General features: G+C 33.6%; 1 long non-coding RNA gene and 1 other non-coding gene across 2 annotated transcripts; both read right to left on the bottom strand.

Moving 5' to 3' along the window:
- Positions 1-272: 272 nt before the first annotated feature.
- LOC130973753 (uncharacterized) lies at positions 273-1422 on the bottom strand. The gene is made up of 2 exons (XR_009084264.1): positions 1287-1422; positions 273-928 (listed from the first exon to the last, which is right to left on the bottom strand). It is a non-coding gene; the product is annotated as an uncharacterized LOC130973753 (long non-coding RNA).
- A 21441-nt stretch (positions 1423-22863) lies between these two features.
- On the bottom strand, positions 22864-22967 carry LOC130977681 (small nucleolar RNA R71). The gene has a single exon (XR_009085364.1). It is a non-coding gene; the product is annotated as a small nucleolar RNA R71 (small nucleolar RNA).
- Positions 22968-23478: the final 511 nt, after the last annotated feature.

Here is a 23478-nt window from a genome sequence, read left to right on the forward strand (position 1 = left end):
GAAACATCAGTAGGGAATTCTCGAGATTAACTTTAATTTATATTTGAGTATACATAGGAGCAGTGGATATTATTATTATTTAGAGAAAATTAAAATTGTCTGAAATTGGAAAAGAAAGAGAGAGAGACAGAGAGATAAGTCCAATAATACAGTGGATATTTGTACATTGGAGAGCAGTCACGAGGGGCAGACTCTAAGCTTAGATCTAAAAGAATAATAATATTTACATACACACACTTTCTCAGCCAAACAACACATAAAACAACAACGAATTGAAACTGATCCCCTGCAACAACCACAGCATAAATATTCTGTCCACAATCATACAAAAGCCTAATTCATTGCCACAATAATGCCCTTTCCACTTTTCATCATTTCTTTATTTACTACTATACCCTTAGTTAATAAGGACCACGTTCAATTCAACTCCATTAATTGTGCCTTCAACTTCAAGCACCAAAGCTGTTGCATGCGCTTGGCGAGAATTGGAATAGCTCAGGAGGGATAGACAAGGAAGGAGAGGATGAGTTGGGCGGTAACGAGGAACGGCCAAGACTAGACTCTATATCACTAGATTTTGATATAGTGTCCGTCGAGGAAGAGGAAACAAAGATAGCGAACAAGGCGGGAGGTCTTACAAGGTCAAGAAAAGGTCTTACAAGGTCAAGAAGACGCTGAGAGGAAGGGGTATGGTGGTAGAAATTAAACAACAAAAGGCGAACATTAGAAAAAAAATGTATACTTTTAAAAAGCTCAGGTAGGATAGCACCCGATTATTAGAGTGAAGCGTCTGCGGCGGCTGCTGTCGTAGCTGCCAGCATTTCAGAGCCACTACTCATGGCATCCTTTTGGTCACAGCTTTCAACAACAATTCTCAAGGGGTTGACCATGGAGGCCTTCACATGCATGAAAAAACCCTTATAGGGACCTGCATCATAGATCATATTGTCACTTAGTTCAGAGAATGAAGAAGAATAATGGCAGGAACAGAAGCTAAGTTAGCCAGCTTTAGATTTAGATAAAAAGCAAAATGAGAGAACAAAATAAAATCACAAGCTAAGAGAATATATCTTCTATTGTGCTATAAAGTAAATAGTAGCTTCATCAGTTCACAGTAATAATGATGATCATACTGAAAAAAGCTAGTATAAAGATACGCCTTTTAAGCTTTTAAGATGAATTACACACATTTATTTTAAAAAAAGGTTCAACATATATATATATATATATATATACACCATAATAAAGATATTGTTATTATTATAGAATTCTTTAACATTATTTACCTTTAATAAACTCATCTTTTGGTTTCATCTTTGAGACCCCGTTTGGTTCTCCCTCCTCCTATGTCAAGAGAGGAAAGAAAAAGAAGCTAGAGAGAGAGAGAGAGAGAATATGAGAGAGGTTATGGTTACGGTAAGGTTATAGGGAAATGAGGGGAATGAAGAGGCTTATAAGGACATAAAAAGGGTGCATAAGGTGGAAAGTGGGCTTTCCTTATTGGACCTGACAGGTCCACGGCCCAGAAAGATCTAACTGATGGGCCTGATGACGTCACCATGGCCCACTTTTGGAGGAGTATAAAAGTTTGGGAACAGCAAAGTTAGTGCATGAATGCATTATTACAATAACATACTGTACGAAAAGGTCTTTTTCTCGAAAACAATGATGCTTGGGTAAAAATCGAAAAATAAATTTTGAATTTTATAAATATAAGTACAAGCTGATTAGTTTTTAATTATAACGATTTTATTAATTTGGCCTAAAATATTACATATTATATAATATAAATAATTATTTTATATTTATTTTTTAATTATATCACTTAAGATCTTCTTGATCATATATATGTGTATTTTTTTAGGATAAAATATATATTTTGTTCTTAAAATTTGTAATTTTTTTTAAATATTTGATTTTATTCAATTTTGTCATTAACGTTTTTGATTTGTTTCAAAACTATTTCTAGACGTTTTTAATTTTGTCTCTAATATTTCTGATAAAATTAACATACAAGAATAATTTTGATACAAACCGAAAATGTTAGAGATAAAATTAAATAAAATTAAACATTAAAATTTTTTAAAAAAAATAATCACAAACGCTAAGAACAAAAAATATATTTTATATTTTTTTTAAAAACTAATAATTATCAACGCCATATGTAGTTAGTTTTTAACGACGTGATAATAATAATAATGCACGGTGCGATTGAGCACTAAAGTAATAATATAATACATATTATTATTGAGAAATTGAAAAAGATAATTAAAAAAAAAAAGATTTAACATTTAGTGTTGCAGTTATGGCCAAGTCCGTACAAATGGAGGACTAAAGGGGCCTTGTGCTTTTGTGTACGCCATGTGAGTGTGGTTGATGAGTCATGAGGAGTCATGAGTGTTTTCACTTGCTCGTGTGCATTCCCAAAACTCCCAATTTTCTGCCTCCATGTTTCACACTCTCCATTGCAGATTACTACTTATATTAATACCCTTTCAAACTGGAAACACTTTGCCATTTCGCCTAACTTCAATAATGATAATAACAATTATATAAATTACTGAATTTTAAATCAAGTATTTTAATTTTTAAAAAACTTTTATTTTATAAAAATTTTCAAAAATTATTTTTATTAGACAGATTGATTTTTTTTGTTTATATCAGTCAGATTTTTAATGTGTTACTTAAATAAATTCTTAATAAATTTTATTATAAAATATATAATTAAATTTTAAAAATATTATTATAAAAAAATTATTCCCTTTTTTAAATAATAAATGGACCAATTTGTTTAATAAAAATAATTTTTAAAAATTTTTAAAAGATAAAAATTTGTTAAAGATTAAGATATTTTATATTAAATTTTTAGAGATTAATTTTGATGTTACTCTAATAATAATAATAATAATAATAATAATAATAATAATAATAATAATAATAAAAATTCCAAACAGAAAAAAGCAAAGGTCTATCATCTATCTAATACTTTTGCATTTAGAGTAGTACTAGTACATAAAGTTAAATCTCAAAATGATTTTTGAAATTTGTGTCATACGTTAAAATTTTTTCTGCATTCTAATTACACCAATTAAGTTTCTAAAATTGATAAAAGTGCATCACCTAAGTATTTGTTCTATTTTTCATTAATGATGTGATGACATAGATTGTTAATGACACGTATTACTCTATAATTTGGCCACATATAATAATATAATGATTTGTTAATCAGTGACATGTGACATGTGACATGCTGACGTGGATAGTTATGTCTTGTGTCATCATGCTATTTGGTCATATGTCAGTTTGTGCCACATGTCGCAACAGTATTCGTCCATATATCATTCGTTATGTCATCATTATACATATATTAAATTAATCCTTTACTTTACATTAAGTGACTCATTTTAGTCATAAAATTAAATGTTGTGCACTAAATTAGTCTCTTCACTAATTTTTTTCTCAATTTTTTAAAAATTTAAAATTTTTAATATTTTTGGATGCACTAATTTAATTCTATTTTTTCACATATTGTTTAAATACAATTGTTTTTATAAAAAATTTTAATATTTTTATTTTAATTTTATAATTTTTTTATAATAATTTAACATGGATAAATTTTATAATATATAAATATGTTATTATATAAAAAAAAGAATTATATCATTAATTAAATACATTTTTTTCATCTAAAAATATGTATTTTTAACAAAAAATCAAGAATTAAAATACATATTTTTTTTCTGGCTCTTATGAAATACACGTTTTCAATTGTGTATAAATGGGCTAGACCAAAGATATTTCAAGTACTCTCACTACCATCTCCGACCTATTTCGTCTAGCCTAGACAAAAGAAGTTAGAGATGGTAGTGAGGGTATTTGTAATGCCTTCACGTCAGCTTCAAAGACGGTAGTTGGGGGTACCTGCAAGAGAAAATATTTTATAAAAGCATTTGTATTTAAATAACATGTAAAAAATAGAATTAAAATTAATCCATTTATAGATATTGAGAATTTTGAATTTATAAAACAAACCAGTGAAGGAACTAATTTAGTATACGATATTCAATTTTAGAGGCTAAAATAAGTCACTTAATATAAATTGAAGGGCTAATTTAGTGCATCTACAATGATAATATAATAGATAACACGTGGACGATGTGACACGTAACACAAACTAACAAATAATCAAATAGTATTGTGACACGTGACATAAGGGTCCATGTCAATATGCCACACATAGGGGTGGCAAGCGGGGAAGCCCGTCCCGCCCCGCCAGAAGCCCGCTGTTAGGCGAGCTGGCCCGTCCCGCCCCGCCTAGTGAGGCGGTCTCAAAATCCCAGCCCGCCCCGCCTAACGGCGGGCTGGCAGGCCGGCGGGCCAAGCCCACCAAATATCCTCTTTTTTTTTTTTACTTTTAACTATTAAATAATATATATATAAAGGCATAAAAAAATCTCTTTTGTTTTTTACTTTTAACTATTATAATTTCTAAAAGTATAAACAAATTATAATTTTTATATTCACAAACATTAAAGTCTTTGTAATTATAAATATCTAATAAACATAATTATAAACCAAGTTTTCGTCCAAAACATAATTATAAATATTGTTTCCAAAGCAAAATAAACATAATCCAAAACATAATTATAAATATTGTCTCTAAAACAAAATAAACATAATTCAAAACACTCAATTTTCATCTTCATTCTCTTGTAAGTTGGGTTAGGAGAAGTTGGGTTTCGGTAAAAAATTATAAAAATACCCCTTGCTAAAAAAATACTAAGCCCGGCGGGGAAGTCCGCCCTGTCCCGCCAAAGTCTACGGTTTAAGCGGTGCGGGTTAAGCGAATTTTTGCTATTTGGCGGTTCCAATTTTTCAGCTCAACCTGCTTTTTTTGGCGGGTTACGCAGACCGACCCGGCGTGTTTAGACTCGTTTGCCACCCCTAACCACCACACATCACTGGTCAAACACATCATCATATCATTATATATAGTCAAACCATAGAGTAACATGTGTATTTAATAGTCTACATCATCAAATTATGTCATCACATCGTTAACGGAAAATAGACCAAAAATTAATATGGTGCATTTTTGTCAATCTCAATAACATAATTAATATAATTAGAATCTCAAAGATAATTTTAATATATGATGTTAATTTTAAAGACCATTTTAAAATTTACTCCTAGTAGATGTGTGATTGAAATTGAATGCGAAATTCAATTTTGTATCCATAATTGTGACTACTGTTGACAATAATCTTGCAACTAAATTAAGCTCAAAGATCAAGTGTGTAATGATGATGATGATAAATAATAATTAACCAAAGGAACAAAGTGGTTGGGGGCGTTGAATATGACCCATGTGGATGGCATTTTAGTACATTATGGTCGAGTAATAAGAAGTGGGTCAAATGTATTATTCCTTGAGATAGGGACATGAGACATTCATTAATGATTTCTCACATTGCTTTTAACATCTCATGTTGTTTTGTAGTTTTCATTGGACGACATTGCTTGTTTGTAGTAAGTAGCATACAACGTAAATACTATACACATAATTAGAGGATTCCCTTTACTCATCATATATGAGAAAAAAAAGGATTAAGTTAATGGCCAAGATTAAAAAGAGCAGTAATTAGTAACATATATTGAGGAGGGATACTCTTAGGTTTGACATGTTGATTTTGTGGCGAAAATTCTCCAACTCCAACTATGTATTTAATGAACTATTTTGATCTTTCTAAAATTTTAATTACTAGAGAGATAAATGATTAATTTGTCCTAGATTTAAATTTTATTTATAAACTTGTTATTGGCTAATGAATTATCGTATATATAAAATAAATTTAAATCTCCAAAATTTATTTATGGAGAAAAGTGAAAATTAACTATTTAATTAACTCAAATTAATTAAAAATAATAAAACATTTAATTTTATAAAAAAGAATTTTGAATAATTTATTGAGTGGTGATCATATTAGGTTAACTTATATATATTGATGTATGAGTATTTCTAGTTTATATGTCTATGGTTATTATTTTTTTTACGACATTTTTTTAATTTGGTAAACTAGTGATTAATCTGCTGTATATCTAATAAGTTCTATTTAAAATTTGTTGTTGATTAATGAATGAGTTGATCATTTGATTAATTCAAATTAGTTGTCTGTAATTATTATCATTATATTTTGAAGTCGCTTAGAATTGAAGCTACGACCCCAATGAGTTTACCCCATAAAAGAGGGAACACAAAAACGTGTATTTGCTCAAAATGATGGGTGAAGGGAACAAGGAATCTTAGGTAACCGAAATTAAAGGGAAAAATAAAAAAATATTATGCTAAACTATAGGCGATACTCCTAAATACTGGAGGAAAAAGTAGGGTTATATTATGATGGCAATGGAGAAAAATGTTAACTTGCATAGCATATCACAGTCTCCAAAGTTTATCTTGGTCAAACAAAATACAAAGTCACACCCTCCCCAATTCCTTGGCCTTCCAACTTGTTAATTAAATAACAAACTTTATACTATATGCTAACTTAAATTTTGATGCATGTCACACACTCTCACACATGACAACATAAATCTACAAAAATCATAGTTATTAGTGCGACTGTGTTTAAGATCTAATAATAAGATTTTAAATATTGACAGTAATCTTTTTTCCGATCCCCAACTTCGATCTAATTAACCGTGAATAATTCTCTAAGCTCTTACAAGTTCAGATTAATTTCATACTGCTTTTGTAAAACGTTAGTTTATAATATATTTATAATAGCGAGTGGTCCTATGTTAATAAAAACACCATGCATGGTATGATGACTATACTTTAAAAAAAATAAAAAATAAAGCTCAAAAAGCTAATCAACTATATGTTACATAGACACTAAAAAATAACTATTTACATATAAAATAATATAACTAAATATACAAAAACATATAACAACTGGTTTAATTATTAATTTAAGAGTCTTAATTATTAGAATAATAATTAACAATCTTAATTCATCCTTATTTCTAATTATTTTTATAATTTTTAAATAAGTAAAATTTCAAATATTATTTTAAAAATATCAAAAATAAAAATTTTATTTAAAAATTAAGAAGATAAAATTAAAAAGTAGATTAAAACTTCTGATATTCTTTTAATTACTAATATTAATGAGAGACCTTAAATCATATACCAATTAAACATATAATTCAATAGTTAGTAATATATATGGAATTCGATCAACCATGAATAAATTAATAAAATAATATTTTAATTACCTTTTAATAAAAAATTCGAAATATATAATAATATTTTTCACAATAAAAATTAATTAAAATATGAGTAATATATTTATGTGTAGGTTGTTATGGATTGACCAAAAGTCCTTGTACCCCATGTTAGGGTCCAAGTGTCCCCACTAGCTAATTAAACTTCATTCATGGCACTGCCCCAATCTCTGAGGCCTGTGAAGGGTCCAGTGCCCCTTTTTATTATCTCACAGTGTTCTACACTATGCACACTGCATATATATGAATGTATCTATAGCTATGCTAATAATAATGGCTTTTTATTATTCCATTCCGTGACCATACCAACGTTTTGCTATGCTACTATTGATTTCATTTGGTGAATTTGCATTTATGTGTGTGCCTTTAGTACCCTTAATTAGGGTCTTCAGCTCCCAGAGTTTGTTGTCAGTGAATGTATCCTGTATGTAAGTTAGGGATTAATAAAGGTATATCATATACAGTGTTGGAAATGTCAGTCACGCACACACATGATTATAATCTTACTCTCTCTGTTTGTGCGCCAAACACGCCCTTAACTTTCATATTTGGTAAATTAGTTAGTGTTGCAAGTGTTATTCATCTAATTATTTATATAGCTATTTTTATTAGTTTAAATTTTTAGAATAAATAATTTTATAATATTTTGTGATTAAAAAAAATTAGAATTTGATTTTTGTTGGTCACCGAAAAAAAATTTCGACACAAGACAAATAAAAAAAAGACTCTTCAATAAAGAAATATGTTAAAAATATAATTTGTGTATTTTTTTTTTCATCATGTTAATGTTAAAAGGGAGTAGAATTTGTAACATCAATATTTAGTTATAATAGTTAGCTTTTACCTAACTTTGCATCCTAAATGCCTATTTTAAAAATATAATAATAAGATTTTTAAATTTTTTTGATATATTTAATATATTGGAAATATAAAAAAATATGTTTTTAATAAAAATATTTTTTTTATAGTATTCTTAATATGTGTCCTATACTTTCAAACCACATATTATCAAAATCCTAATAATTACAATGAAAGAAAGTGTTTCTTATCATAATGACGTGGCATATTATATATGTACTCAATAAGCATGTAGTAATATTATTATTTACTACGAGTTGAGTATCGTCGAATTAATCGTCGGATTTAATGTTGTTGATTACTGGCAGATTTATCGATAGAATTTGCATTAGATCAAAGGTAGCTAAGATTTTCCAAAAATATTTACCGTCAGAATATACATCCTGACGCTAAATTCGACGGTGAATGGTAGCACGAAATACGACGATGTTGGTGTCACATATATTGACGAATTTACCATAAGATAAATCCAACGGTAAATCAATTTAATAAAACGTTGTGTTTCACATATTTACCATCGGATTCATCCGACGGTAAACAAGTTTAAAATTCAAACGCGAACCCTTCCTCTCTCACTTTAATGAGTTCTCTCTCTCTCTCCCTTCTCTCTCTCTCTTTCCTGCGGCATTCTTTCTCTCTCTCCTCCCGTGCTCCGCCGTCGAAGGAGGTGCTGCCGGCGTTGCCGTCACTACCGGAGCCTCTGGTGCCACCGCTTGAACTGTCAGTCACTGCTGGAGAGGTTGGGAACGCTGCCGCTGTTCTTGGTGGCCACTGCTGTCGATGTCGCCGTCACTACTGGAACAACCACTGCTCCAGCATCCTGCAGCCACCATCAAAGATAAGTTTGGCATAATTTTTTTATTTTATTAAGTTTTTTACGTAGTTTAGGATTTTTTTGTTAAATAATTTATGAAAATATTGATTAAGTTAGTGTAATGAAATTTGTGATTAGGATTTGGTATAATTTTTAACTATTTTTTAGATTTTTTGTGACTTTAGAATTTTGTTAGGTATTTTACCAAATTGTTAATTAAATTATGGTAACGGATTTTGTGGTTAGGATTTGGTTTGTGATTTTTAGTTGTCTCATCTTTTTATAAGTATAGGATTTTGTTATGTACTTTATTATGAAATTATTGATTAAAATAGGGTAATGTAGTTTGTTTTTAGGATATCTTATGTTAATTTAAGGGCAATTTACATAATTAAATAAATCTGTTGAATCCTTTACCCATATACACAAAACACAAATTTGTTACGTGCATGTGCAATTTATATTATTAGGTAAACTGTGGGAGCCAACCACGGTTTCTACTATCCACATAAACCGTGGCTGGCAGGGACGAATTACATGCGAACGAGAATCATCATAAACCGTGGCTGCCTACCACGGTTTATTGAGGCAGAAAAATGTACATAAAATCTTGCTACCAGCCACGGTTTATGTAGGAGTTCGAATGGCCATAAACCTTTGTGAGTTACAACGGTTTATGAGGAGTGAATGAATGTCAAAATGTTTGTTTAGTGTACTAAATTCATAATCATAAGTCTGTTTCTTTTACATGTTTATTTGAATCACTTTGGTATGATTTACATCACGCGTGGTATTTGTGACGAAATAGGTCGTAACCATAGAAGCTCAAACGTATATAAATATTAACTAAATAGCAGATAATATTTCACACAATTCCGATACATATAACCCTAAACATCATTCTAAGTACATAAAACAACATGGGACGAGGGGACTGAATATAAGACATAACTAATCAAAATCTTCAATGGTGTTACTGTCATCATCGTCGAAATGACCAAGCAGGTGACCTCCGGTGCCATATAAAGGAGGACGCCTCACCCTCTTTGGTCTCTGGTCCGCCTCTGGTGCTGCTGTCTCTCGGGGAACGGCGCTGAATGCTGAAGCCGGTGTCCCTCCTAACACGAACCATGGGTCAGAAGGAGATGCTGCAGGCTCGTTGAGGTCAATGGCCAACTGAGGCTGAACATCGGGAATAGGTGGCTGGTGATCAGCAAACTGGAAATGAACCTCAGGCATCTGTGGCCTATAATGGGCCGCATCGTCAGCCCTGAGCATGTCTGCTATATCCCTAAAGAACTCTGACTGAGTAACAGGATCATCGATGTCCATCCCGACAGCAGCGGTTGTAAACTCAGCAAATGCCTGTGGCTCAAAACTCCCAAACAGCTGAGAGCTACTGCCCACGTCGTAGGTGGGCTGATCCATCCCTGAAGCCGAACCACCCACATCATCACGAACACCGTGCTGAGTACCCTCATCCTCAACGGAAGGTCCTCGACCTCGTGTCCGTCCACGACCATCCCGGGCAGGCTGTCGTCTAGCTCTACGACGAGGAACACAATAATCCATCACATCTCCGTCATCAGCAGCGGGTTGGTCCTCATCCAAACGATCGTCCAGCCATCGCCAATCTCGATCCGTGGTACGGGTGCCTATACGGCGACGCCGATCGACTTGCGTATTATCTAGTCTATCGTAAACCTGTACCCTGGAGGGGGCCTGGGACGACCCTCTATGAAGAGCCTCCTCAGTCAACACAATCGGCCTCGGATCCTGAAATGCAACATCTGGAGATAGGAATCTGTGGGCCACACGACACCACCAGTCCAAGTACTCAACTGATGGACCGGGGTCAAGGACTCGATCGACCGGTATGACTGAATAAAGCCGGTTCTCCCAATGCCCGTGTCACTCCTAAAAATATCTGGGGAACCATCGGTCCCCACCCCTGCCATCCTTGGCATGTAGCCAATCTATGTTCAGAGTTGGCTAGGGAAGATGCTGAACACCGCCGAACTGAGGTAGCACCGTATCCACCTGATGTCACTCAATCGTAGCAAAATATATTAGGCTAGTGATGGCCGTCCATAGCCTACGGTGCTCGTCAACTAGTATCTCCAGATGAATAACAGCAGCAACTTCGGCAGAGGAATAAGGCTCCCACACAAACTGTATCGAAAAAATGACACTTAAGTTAGACCATAAAATATAATCTAAACCAGTCCAAGTAAGAGCAATAACTAAATGACTCACAGCATGAACACGCAATCGATCCAACAAAAGGCGTGCAGAGTCGACTCTTTGACCTACTGCATCGTTTCTCGGTAGATATGTAGCCCACCTACAATTTTAATTGAAATCATATCCTAACAAAGAAGAACACATGATGTTGAACAAGTTATGAAATGAAAATATTAAACGGTACCTGGATGCAAGCGGAAACCCGAATCCATAAAACCCACTAGGCCTCAGAGTGGGAAACCTCCAGAAAATCCAAGACGGTAGAAGCTGTAGTGGCCCTGCCAAGTTAACAACATTTCTGTTTGTCCCACGATAGAGACATCTATACAACCAGGCCAGTGCCGCCGAGCCCCAGCTATATCTCTCCAATTCGTCCAACGATGCCAAATAAGGCAACCAGCGAAGGTGACCCGGTTTGCGTTCTTGTCTGCAAACAACTAAGAGGACAACAACATCACAATATAAGCACGCGCGTATATACGCAAGGCCTCCTCACTAGCATCTGTTGGGAGAACCCGGAACCTATCGTGGAACCATTTGTAGCACACCGTCATCTGCTTTACTTTATTCTGTGGAGGTAACTCCCCAAACAACTCGCGAAACCAAACCCATGCCGGTTTTCCATGTTCCATCAGACTCTCAAAGTCAGTCAGACACCCACTAACAGGCTCCCCATCGATCGGCAAACCAAGCTGATATGCCACATCTTGCAAAGTGATAGTGCACTCACCAAAGGGCATGTGGAAGGTGTGGGTCTCAGGACGCCACCGCTCAATAAATGCGCTAAGTAGAGGCTCGTCAACCCAGAACCAATGACTGTTCAGCCTAGCCAAATGATACAACCCCGCGGTCTCCAGATACGGTATGATCTGCTCGTGTAAAGACATATTCTGTTGTCTCCTCACGTCACTAATAACCCTAGTAGGCTGCAAAATGTCGGTAACAAATTTCCTCAACATACGACTAATACTAATAACATTAAACATAATTTAGAAAAAAATAATTAGATACCGACATTGGTTTTCTATTTTCTTTAATGATAGTTACAACAAACACGAAGCAATAGGAATAATAACAATACCAACAAGAATAACTATCTACTAACAATAACAATATTTATAATACTAACAGCTCCCATTACTAATAAAAATAAAAGTAATAATGATAACTACCATTATCATAATAGTAACAAAAAATAATAATAGTAACAATGATACTACCACTACTATCAACTCATAATAACAATGAAAATAAAATTAATAAAATAACTTGACTACAATAATAATAATAATAATAATAATAATAATAATAATAATAATAATAATAATAATAACTAACCTCATCATCGATGGATTCAGCCACGTGAGCAACGCCATTTAGTCGGTACAAGCGAGCTTCATCCTCTATAACTCCACCACCCAAACCTCACCAAACTTACAACCCTCTCTCTCAAACTCTTTCAACCACGAACAAGCTTCAAAATTTTTGTTTCCTCCCAAATGATCCGTCCTTAGCATCAACGGATTATGTATTTATAGTACTACAAACATAAACCGTGGGAGGCAAGGGGTTTACGTTCATTGCCTCCTCTTCATAAACTGTGGTAGGCACCCATGGTTTATGCCCATCAGTTTCCCTTCCTAATCCGTGGGACTCAGCCACGGTTTACAGCCATTATTTTTCATGCGTAATCCGTGCCTGCCAGCCACGGTTTATGTGGATAGTAGAAACCATGGTTGGCTCCCACGATTTACCTAATAATCTAAATTGCACATGCATGTAACAAGTTTGTGTTTTGTGTATATGAGTAAAGGATTCAACAGATTTATTTAATTACGTAAATTGTCCTTAATTTAACGTAAATAAAAATTATAATTAAGTTAATGTAGGTTAAGTAGGGTGAGATTAACAGTGTTTGACTTTGTGCAGTTTGTTGAATTAATTAGTTTCACCTTGTGAGTTTAATAAAAAAAATTTATTAGGACGATGCTATTTTTGTGACATTAATTGGATTTTGCTTCTTCCGTATTCTGTGTATCTGTGTTTCAGGTAGATTTTCTATCTCTAACTATAATCAATTGTTTAAGTTTTATATTCAACTTACTTTTTCTAGGATAGTGTTTTAGGATGGAAGTGAGAGAAGGTCGTGTAGAGGCGCCTTCTCGAAATCCTTGTTTATTGGAAAATTGTGGAGTTATAAGGAGTTGCGTACTAGAACGGTTAGGATTTGATATGTTATTGATTTTGTATTGTTCTAACATATGCTTGCAGTTGTTTTCTTTGAGAAATTGTTATATTTATTTGATGGATGTCTCTGAGTTAATAAATCTCTAAAAAACTTTTCCATCGAATTATTCCGGCTATAAAAGGGCGCGAAAGTTACCGTCGGATTAATCCGACGGTAACTACCTCCATATTGCGTCATCCCACCCTCAATGATCCGTCGCAAATTCCGACGGACTACAAAAATCCGTCGGTAAATATTTTTCATCGAAGTTTATATCATCGTATTTTTTCTGTCGCTAAATTTATCAGTAAATTTATTATTGTTTGATTCATCTAAAAATTCCGATAATAAATCTAACGATATTCGACGATTTTTTTATAGTGATTAGACTAAAATTAAAAAGTAAAATAAAATTATTGACACTAAATTATTTCTGGACATGATATTAACAGCTAACATTGATAGAGAACAACTATTAATAACATATTATAAATTTGCAAAAGATTAAAGAAATGCATGGGAGGCTTTTCAAATTGGGAAGCGATATATAGATTCAAAATTCTTTCCTAAGAAATATATGAAACAATTCCCACAACATTAAGAAATGTTCACTAAAATAAGAAAAAAACACACTTAAATATTTTGTCCTTACAAAATATTCCTAATAACGCATAACTTCCTTTAAATTATAGAAAATTACATGATCCTAATTGATGAAAAATACAAAACAACATTGAACTAAACATACTTTCACAAGTTCAAAGCAAAGATAATTATGATAAGTTTATACATAAAAATTATTTTATCATATTCGATTTAATTCTAATTAAATCTAAATTAAATTTTTAAATCTTTAAATCTTTAATTTTATCAGTATAGTAATACTAATTATTAATAACCGATTTGATTTTCGTAACATAGCTTATGTAATTTATATATATATATATATATATATATATATATATATATATATATATATATAAATATTGGCACTAGTGTGCATTGTGGCAAATAGTTCCAATAAGATGTTGCTCTATTTTTGGGTCATAGGACCACTACTTGTCCTTTTTTATTCTCTTATCATCACCTTTTTTCCAGAAACTTGAGCAAAGTAAAGATTGCAAAAGCCAAATTTCATGCCCACCCTCACACATGTTGTGTGTTTTTTCCTTTTGAATTTCGATACAATAATCTCTTCTTCTATATGATCCATCCTTTTCTATCTCACCTTTCATCTTCAATTATTCACCGTACTTGTCCATACATATAAACATTAACCTTCTCACTTTCACTTATTATTGCAGTCAAATGCTTCACATCAATAAAATAATACCTTCTTTATTAATTGCATTGCATATAAACCTGCTAATATATTATAAGAGTTTTGGGTATTTTAGGAATACTAGTGTTTTAATATTTTTAGTCGTTGATTTCAATTATATATAAATTTATAATTAAGATTAATGAATTAAATCACTAAAACATCAATATTTTTGAAATATCTGAAAAAATTTCTATATCATATAGTTTAATTCGTATGAATTTTGTTACTTTTTCACGTTCAAAATCATATCAATTACTCTCAGGTGGAGCCTCTTTTCTTTTGTAACATAATAAGTTTTCACATAGTCTTTGAATAAATGGTGACACTATATATTATAGAGATAGCTAGCTGTAACAAAATTGATAGCTGGGATTTTATGAGTTTGGTGTGGATGTTATGTTTGATGTGACGCATGAATAAACATGCAGAATGATGAAGCTCTCACATTAGGACAAGGAATCGCTTGAAAACTATGGTGACACGCCAATAGTAACTAAACGGCAAGAATAATAATGTATCCACTGTTCATACATTCTGTTTTGTCGATTTTTAACAAATCGACGGTGGTTTGATTTTAATAGTTTGGGAGCGAAATATACTTCTCTTTTGCAGGTATCAATTTTTCTATAAGTGCATCAAAGATCCTCAAATTAGACAAGATTTAAAGGAAAAGACTGAAAAGGCGTAAAATAAAGATTTTGAAAGTAAAATTGACTGAAATCGAAATAGTTTGCATTGAATTTAAATAAAGCGATAAATTGCTTTCGATTGAGTCAAAGGACTTTTGACATGGAAATTAAAGATGCTGAAATGTAAATTTTGACAAGGAAATTAAACGGTACTTGAAAGATAACTTTGCATGAAAAGTAAAGTTTGCAGGAAAGATAAATCGAAAATAAAAACATGTGGAAGGAACCCTACAGAAAATTAACTCGACGCAGACTCAGGAAGTCCCTACGATGTGAGCGTGCATAAGTAATTTCTGAAGCAAAATTCCAACCCCTTGTATCTTTGAGCCTTCTAGTATTTATAGCCATTTCCTTAACCGATCAATTTGAAATGAAACTTCCACGTGTGCGAAAACATGGGTAACCGTTCCTGCTCTTTTTCCTGATAATGTGACGGTTGCAAAATAACAATCGATTTCAAAGTCTTCAATCTTCTCTGTCGAATAACTCCTCAGTTTGCTAAGTTAATCGAGCTCTCACTTAATGTCCCCAAACATGTCTCCTTCGACGCCAACTTCTCTCCGAAAGATCATTTAACAATTCGAATGACCTCCTTCTTTAAATTCAATTATTTTTTACTAACAAATTGTCCCCTACGATTAATGTGTCTGTTCTCGAAACCATTTTTTGGAAGACAAAACGCTTAATCATGATTTAATCATCAACAGGAATCACCTTGATTAATCATAAATGACATTCACTTTTTCCATTAACTTTCCATCCGTTTGACACATTTCCCACAATTCATAATCTCTCTCTTCCACCACTTTACTTTCTTTGTGAAGTTACCTCCTTTTTGAATTCTTCTCTATAGCAACGATTAGAAAACAAACCTTCTTCTTTAAATTAATTTTTCTTACTATCATCTCACTTCCCGAATTCTTACTTTCTGAAATTCCAATTTCTCTTCCAACTCTGAACCCTCTTTTACTCTGTAACTGCAATTTCTTCTTCCTATTTCTCACTTTGCTCAACAATAGCTTCCCCTTCAATTCGCGTTAATTCTCAAGATAAGGGCAAAGGCCCCATGGCTCAACAACCAGCTCCTCCAACCTTACAAATACTCAACTAAATCAACGACGAAATTATTGAAGACCCCCAATCTCATATCAAAGACTGAAGGATCCTTATCCCCTTTAACATTGGCGATGAAACCCACTGTTTCGTCGACCACATTCTTTCTTTGGAGAAAGCAAATAAACGTCTCCAATTCTTTCCGAACGCACAAGGAGAAGATTTTCTTATCAACCAGAACATCCTTATCTCCCCTTTTACCAATCCTCAAAAACCCTTCAGAAACAACCCTACGATTACCCGATGAGGAGCTAACTTCAAGGCCTGGCACAAGCGTCTGGAATCGGAGAAAGATGCTGCCTGGAGAACTCTTGGCATCCAAGATCTCTTATGACTCTCCCATTTCACACCCTCAGCTCATCCTTGGATGATTGGAGCTGTAGTTAATTTTTGGAATAGAACCACAAAGAATTTTCACCTTCCCTATGGAATGATTGGCCTCTCACTTCTTGATGTAGCTGCCATTACTAGACTCCTAATAATTTTTCCCGAATTCACTTCTGACATACAACCTAATCGGGAGTATATGATAGTCCACCAGACTTCTTATAGTGAATTTATTGCTCAAAATATGGGTCAAGAGAACGAACCTGTGACCGATGATGAGCATGTAGCGTGTCTGTTTTATTGGCTGAATGCCATTGTCTTTTGCTCTTGAAGTGTTTAGATGCAAAAAAGTCTTCCTCCCTATCACTGCCCTTTTACATGGAGGAACAATTTTAATTTAGCCAAGTTGCTTTGGGCCACTTATTCGAAGAACTTCGCTATCCGGTCAATTGCCTTCGAAACAACTCTCGAATTAATGTAGAAGGTCCTCTCTCGCTTATCCAACTCTGGCTAAATGCCATTTTCGAGAAGTTCAAGTAGAAAGATGGGAATAGTTCATCTGATAAGCAATACATTGAAGGGTTTCGATTAGCTTCCTTTCAACCAAATTTCCAAAATACCCAATCGACTGAAGATCATTTTTGGGCTATTTTTTCTCTCTTTCATTCTTGTAAAAATGTCAACAATGACAACTTCAACTTCACTCCTTTTTTAAGTCGAAGCTGTGGTCCCTTATGGTTCGAATGCTTTCTTTTTCCGAATGATGATTAGGAGGATGAGATTGCCAACAAGAATTGGGCAAACGTGCTTGCTTTTCAGCTAATTCTCACCGGAATGTCTCAATACAAGAAAGAATAATATAAGGCAATTCTCTATACCCCTCAATATATTGCCAGGCAATTTGGATTTTCTCAAACCATCCCACTTCCTCTTCCTCGAAACAACCGACCTTTTTGTCATATCAAGTTGCGTTCGAAGAAAGATATTAACTTCTGCCTTTCCACCAACTAGAAACAAAAAGAGAAATATAATCATGTTATTTATGATCGTAGCTCATACATAACCAAATCTTAGTTTGAATGGTGGAATACTTTTTTCTCTAGATACAGCCGCACCCTTGAAGAAATCAAGAATTTTGCCATCAGGACAGTTCTAACTGCCAAGAGTTCACCAAAAAGAACTCTAAAAAGAAAAGTTGATACGACAACACCTTCAAAACAACAGTCAAAGAAAATTCAAAAAGCTCCTGCAAGAGCTTCTAAAAAGGTAATCTTTCAATCATACTCCTCAAAAATCTCTTTCGATTAAATCCATTCGAACATTTCTTGACTTCGATTCCCTATTTATGACCAGGTTCCATCATCAAGTGAGAGCTCTTCGAGAGAAAGTGAGCAATGAACACAGAATATCTCTGCTGCTTTTTTAAACTCAGATGATGATTCAGAAGTTGAACCAACTCATCAACTTATTCGAAGAAGATCTACTCCGATAAATTTATATCAACTTTGAATATGTCAAATCAATTGGAATGAATTTAACCCATTATATGTTCTGTCCTAGGCTGCAACTATTGTTCAATTCACTTCTTCTTCCTAGACTCGTGAGTTTGACAACCAGATGAACTACAAGTTAAGCTTAGAACTCGGATAGCAAACTTCTTTAGTTCTGGACAACTATCTCCATAAAAGTCCCACCACTCAGCAGGTAGCATGATCTTCCTACTACTCTTTGCAGTTTCATTACCAAAGAAGCCTCTAGCATAATAAAAGTCAGAAAGCTGTAGATCAACCTTTTTCCTTTCTTTTTGGTTAGGAACCAGTTTTTTCAAAAAACTATATAGACCAATCTTAATGTCAGCATCATCAACCATGAAATTAGGTTCATAGTGATAATGAGGATTAAGATAATACGCAGCAGCATGCAATGGTCTACACAGTTGCCTTTTCCACATTCTATCAATAATTTTCCACATAGTTTCATAACTAAAAATAACAATGCAAATGAATAAAAATAAAAAAATTAAATAAATAACTGAATATAATAGGAAAACATGGTAACATGATACATTGATAATCAAATATTAAAGCTTTATATTAGTCAAGACTCAAGATTACCTCTTTTTAACACAACCGAAGTTACTCTTGATTGTTTCTTTGGCTTTTCTCATGCCTTCAAAGATGAAACCCATGGCTGATTTTTATCTAAATCAACCAAGTGAAGAACTGTAATGAGAGGAGCAGCAGCCTTGAGTTCTTCCATAGCCTACTATCCAATGCCATGTTTTGGACTCTTATTTCTTCAGGCATTGATGCAACTTTAGTTGTCTTCCAATCATCAGAAGTAAACATAGTCACTGATGAGCGGATAATTTATACGCTTTTTGGCATTGTTTTTAGGTAGTTTTTAGTAAGTTCAAGCTACTTTTAGGGATGTTTTCATTAGTTTTTATGTTAAATTCACATTTCTGGACTTTACTATGAGTTTGTGTATTTTTCTGTAATTTCAGGTAATTTCTGGCTGAAATTGAGGGACTTGAGCAAAACTCTGAAAAAGGCTGACAAAAGGACTGTTGATGCTGTTGGAATCTGACCTCCCTGCACTCAAAATGGATTTTCTGGAGCTACAGAACTCCAAATGGCGCGCTCTCAACGGCGTTGGAAAGTAGACATTCAGAGCTTTCCAGCAATATATAATAGTTCATACTTTATTCGGGAATTGACGACATAAAGTGGCGCTCAACGCCAAGTACATGTTGCTGTCTGGAGTAAAACGCCAGAAACACGTCACGACCCGGAGTTGAACGCCAGACACACGCTATAACTCGGCGTTCAACTCCAATAAAAGCCTCAGCTCGTGAATAGATCAAGCTCAGCCCAAGCATACACCAAGTGGGCCCCAAAAGTGGATTTATGCATCAATTACTTACTCATGTAAACCCTAGTAGCTAGTTTAGTATAAATAGAACATTTTACTATTGTATTCAGTGTCTTTGACCACGTTACATCCTTGGTCTCAGTTTTGTTTTATTCTTCATCTTAGGAGGCCATTGATCACGTTTTGGGGGGCTGGCCATTCAGCCATGCCTGAACCTTTCACTTATGTATTTTCAACGGTGGAGTTTCTACACACCATAGATTAAGAGTGTGGAGCTCTGCTGTACCTCAAGTGTCAATACAATTACTATTATTTTCTATTCAATTCTCTTTTATTCTTATTCCAAGATATACGTTACACTTCACTTTGATGAATGTGATGATCCGTGACACTCATCATCATTCTCACCTATGAACGCGTGTGACTGACAACCACTTCCGTTCTACCTTAGACCGGGTGCATATCTCTTAGATTCCCCAACAGAATCTTCGTGGTATAAGCTAGATAGATGGCAGCATTCATGGGAATCCGGAAAGTCTAACCTTGTCTGTGGTATTCTGAGTAGGATTCTGGGATTGAATGACTGTGACGAGCTTCAAACTCCTGAAGGCTGGGCGTTAGTGACAGACGCAAAAGAATCAAGGGATTCTATTCCAACCTGATTGAGAACCGACAGATGATTAGCCGTGCTGTGACAGAGCATAGGACCATTTTCACTGAGAGGATGGGATGTAGCCATTGACAACGGTGATGCCCTACATACAGCTTGCCATGGAAGGGAGTAAGAAGAATTGGATGAATGTAATAAGAAAGTAGAGATTCGAGAGGAACACGACATCTCCATACGCCTATCTGAAATTCCCACTATTGATCTAGATAAGTATTTCTATCCTATTTTATTTTCTGTTTATTATTTATTTTCGAACTTATCATAAACCATTTAATCTGCCTAACTGAGATTTACAAGGTAACCATAGCTTGCTTCATACCAACAATCTCTGTGGGATCGACCCTTACTCACGTAAGGTATTACTTGGATGACCCAGTACACTTGCTGGTTAAGTTGAACGGAGTTGTGACCACACATAGTTGTGAACCATGGTATTGGCATCATGTTTTTGGCACCATTGCCAAGGAAAGAAAAAGCAATGAATTTTACAAAATACAATAACAAATGAATCACAATTTCGTCCACCAAGTTTTTGGCGCCGTTGCCGGAGATTGTTCGAGTATGGACAACTGACGGTTCATTTTGTTGCTCAGATTAGGTAATTTTCTTTTCAAAAATCTTTTTCAAAATTTTTCTTTTCTTTTTCGTTTTTCCAAACTTTATTTTCGAAAAAAATTAATAAAAATAAAAAAAAATCATAAAATTATAAAAATCAAAAATATTTTGTGCTTCTTGTTTGAGTCTTAAGTCAATTTTTAAGTTTGGTGTCAATTGCATGCTTTAAAAATTTTTTCTTGCATTTTTTGAAAATTTCATGCATTCATAGTGTTCTTCATGATCTTCAAGAGGTTCTTGGTAAGTCTTCTTGTTTGATCTTGATGATTTCTTGTTTTGTGTTGTTTGTTATTTTTCATATGCATTTTTCGCTTGTTAGAGTCCATGCATTAAAGATTTCTAAGTTTGGTGTCTTGCATGTTTTCTTTGCATCAAAATTTTTTCAAAAATATGTTCTTGATGTTCATCATGATCTTCAAAGTGTTCTTGGTGTTCATCTTGACATTCATAGTGTTCTTGCATGCATCATGTGTTTTGATCCAAAATTTTTATGTTTTGGGTCATGTTTGTGTTTTTCTCTCTCATAATTAAAAATTCAAAAATAAAAAAAATATCTTTTCCTTATTTTTCTCATAATTTTCGAAAATTTGAGTTGACTTAGTCAAAAAATTTTTAAAATTAGTTATTTCTTACAAGTCAAGTAAAATTTTCAAAAATTTTAAAATCTTATCTTTTCAAAATCTTTTTCAAAAATCATATCTTTTCAATTTTATCTTTGTTTTTCGAAAACTTTCAAAAATCTTTTTCAAAATATTTTCAAAATCTTTTTCTTATCTTTATATCAAATTTTCAAAAACTCACTAACAATTAATATGATTGATTCAAAAATTTGAAGTTTGTTACTTTCTTGTTAAGAAAGGTTCAATCTTTAAGTTCTAGAATCTTATCTTGTAGTTTCTTGTTAGTGAAGTAAGTAATTTTAAATTTAAAAATTAAATCTTTTTATCTTTTATCATATCTCTTTCAAAATTTGATTTCAAAATATCTTATCTAACTTCTTATCTTCTAATCTTTTCAAATTTGATTTTAATATCTTTTTCAACTAACTATTTGACTTTTTGTTTGTTTCTTATCTTTTTCAAAACCACCTAACTACTTTCCCTCTTCAATTTTTGAAATTCTCCCTCTCTTTTCTTATTCTATTTAATTGTTTACTTACTAACACTTCTCTTCACCTCTCTTCATCTAAATATCCGAACCCACTCTTCTTCACTCTTCTCCCCTTTCTTTCTATACTGTGACATAGAGGATTCCTCTTTCTTTTCTTGTTTTCTTCTCTTTTATATGAGCAGGAACAAGGACAAAAGCACTCTTGTTGAAGCTGATCCTGAACCTGAAAGGACTTTGAAGAGGAAACTAAGAGAAGCTAAATTACAACAATCCAGAAGTAACCTTTCAGAAATTTTCGAACAAGAGAAGGAGATGGCAGCCGAACCCAATAATGATAATGCAAGAAGGATGCTTGGTGACTTTACCAAACCCACGTCCAAATTTGATGGAAGAAGCATCTCCATTCCTACCATTGGAGCCAATAATTTTGAGCTTAAGCCTCAACTAGTTGCTTTAATACAACAGAACTGCAAGTTTTATGGACTTCCATCTAAAGATCCTTACCAGTTTTTAACTGAGTTCTTGCAGATTTGTGAGACTGTAAAGACGAATGGAGTAGATCCTGAAGTCTACAAACTCATGCTTTTCCCTTTTGCTGTAAGAGACAGAGCTAGAATATGGTTGGATTCACAACTTAAGGATAGTCTGGACTCCTGGGATAAGCTGGTCACGGCCTTCTTGGATAAATTTTTTCCTCCTCAAAAGCTGAGCAAGCTTAGAGTGGATGTTCAGACCTTCAAACAAAAAGATGGTGAATTCCTCTATGAAGCTTGGGAAAGATACAAGCAGTTGACCAAAAGGTGTCCATCTGACATGTTTTCAGAATGGACCATATTAGATATATTCTATTATGGTCTATCTGAGTTTTCGAAAATGTCATTTGACCATTCTGCAGGTGGATCCATCCACCTAAAGAAAACACTTGCAGAAGCTCAAGAACTCATTGACATGGTTGCAAATAACCAATTCATGTACACTTCTGAGAGGAATTCCGTGAATAATGGGACGCCTCAAAGGAAGGGAGTTCTTGAAATTGATGCTCTGAATGCCATATTGGCTCAAAACAAAGTGTTGACTCAGCAAGTCAACATGATCTCTCAAAGTCTGAATGGATGGCAAAATGCATCCAACAGTACTAAAGAGGCAGCTTCTGAAAAAGCTTATAATCCTGAAAACCCTGCAATAGCAGAGGTCAATTACATGAGTGAACCTTATGGAAACACCTATAATTCATCATGGAGAAATCATCCATATTTCTCATGGAAGGATCAACAAAAGCCTCAACAAGGCTTTAACAATGGTGGATGCAATAGGCTAAGCAATAGC

This window comes from Arachis stenosperma, chromosome 4 (genome assembly GCF_014773155.1).
Source record: "Arachis stenosperma cultivar V10309 chromosome 4, arast.V10309.gnm1.PFL2, whole genome shotgun sequence".
NCBI lineage: Eukaryota > Viridiplantae > Streptophyta > Magnoliopsida > Fabales > Fabaceae > Arachis > Arachis stenosperma.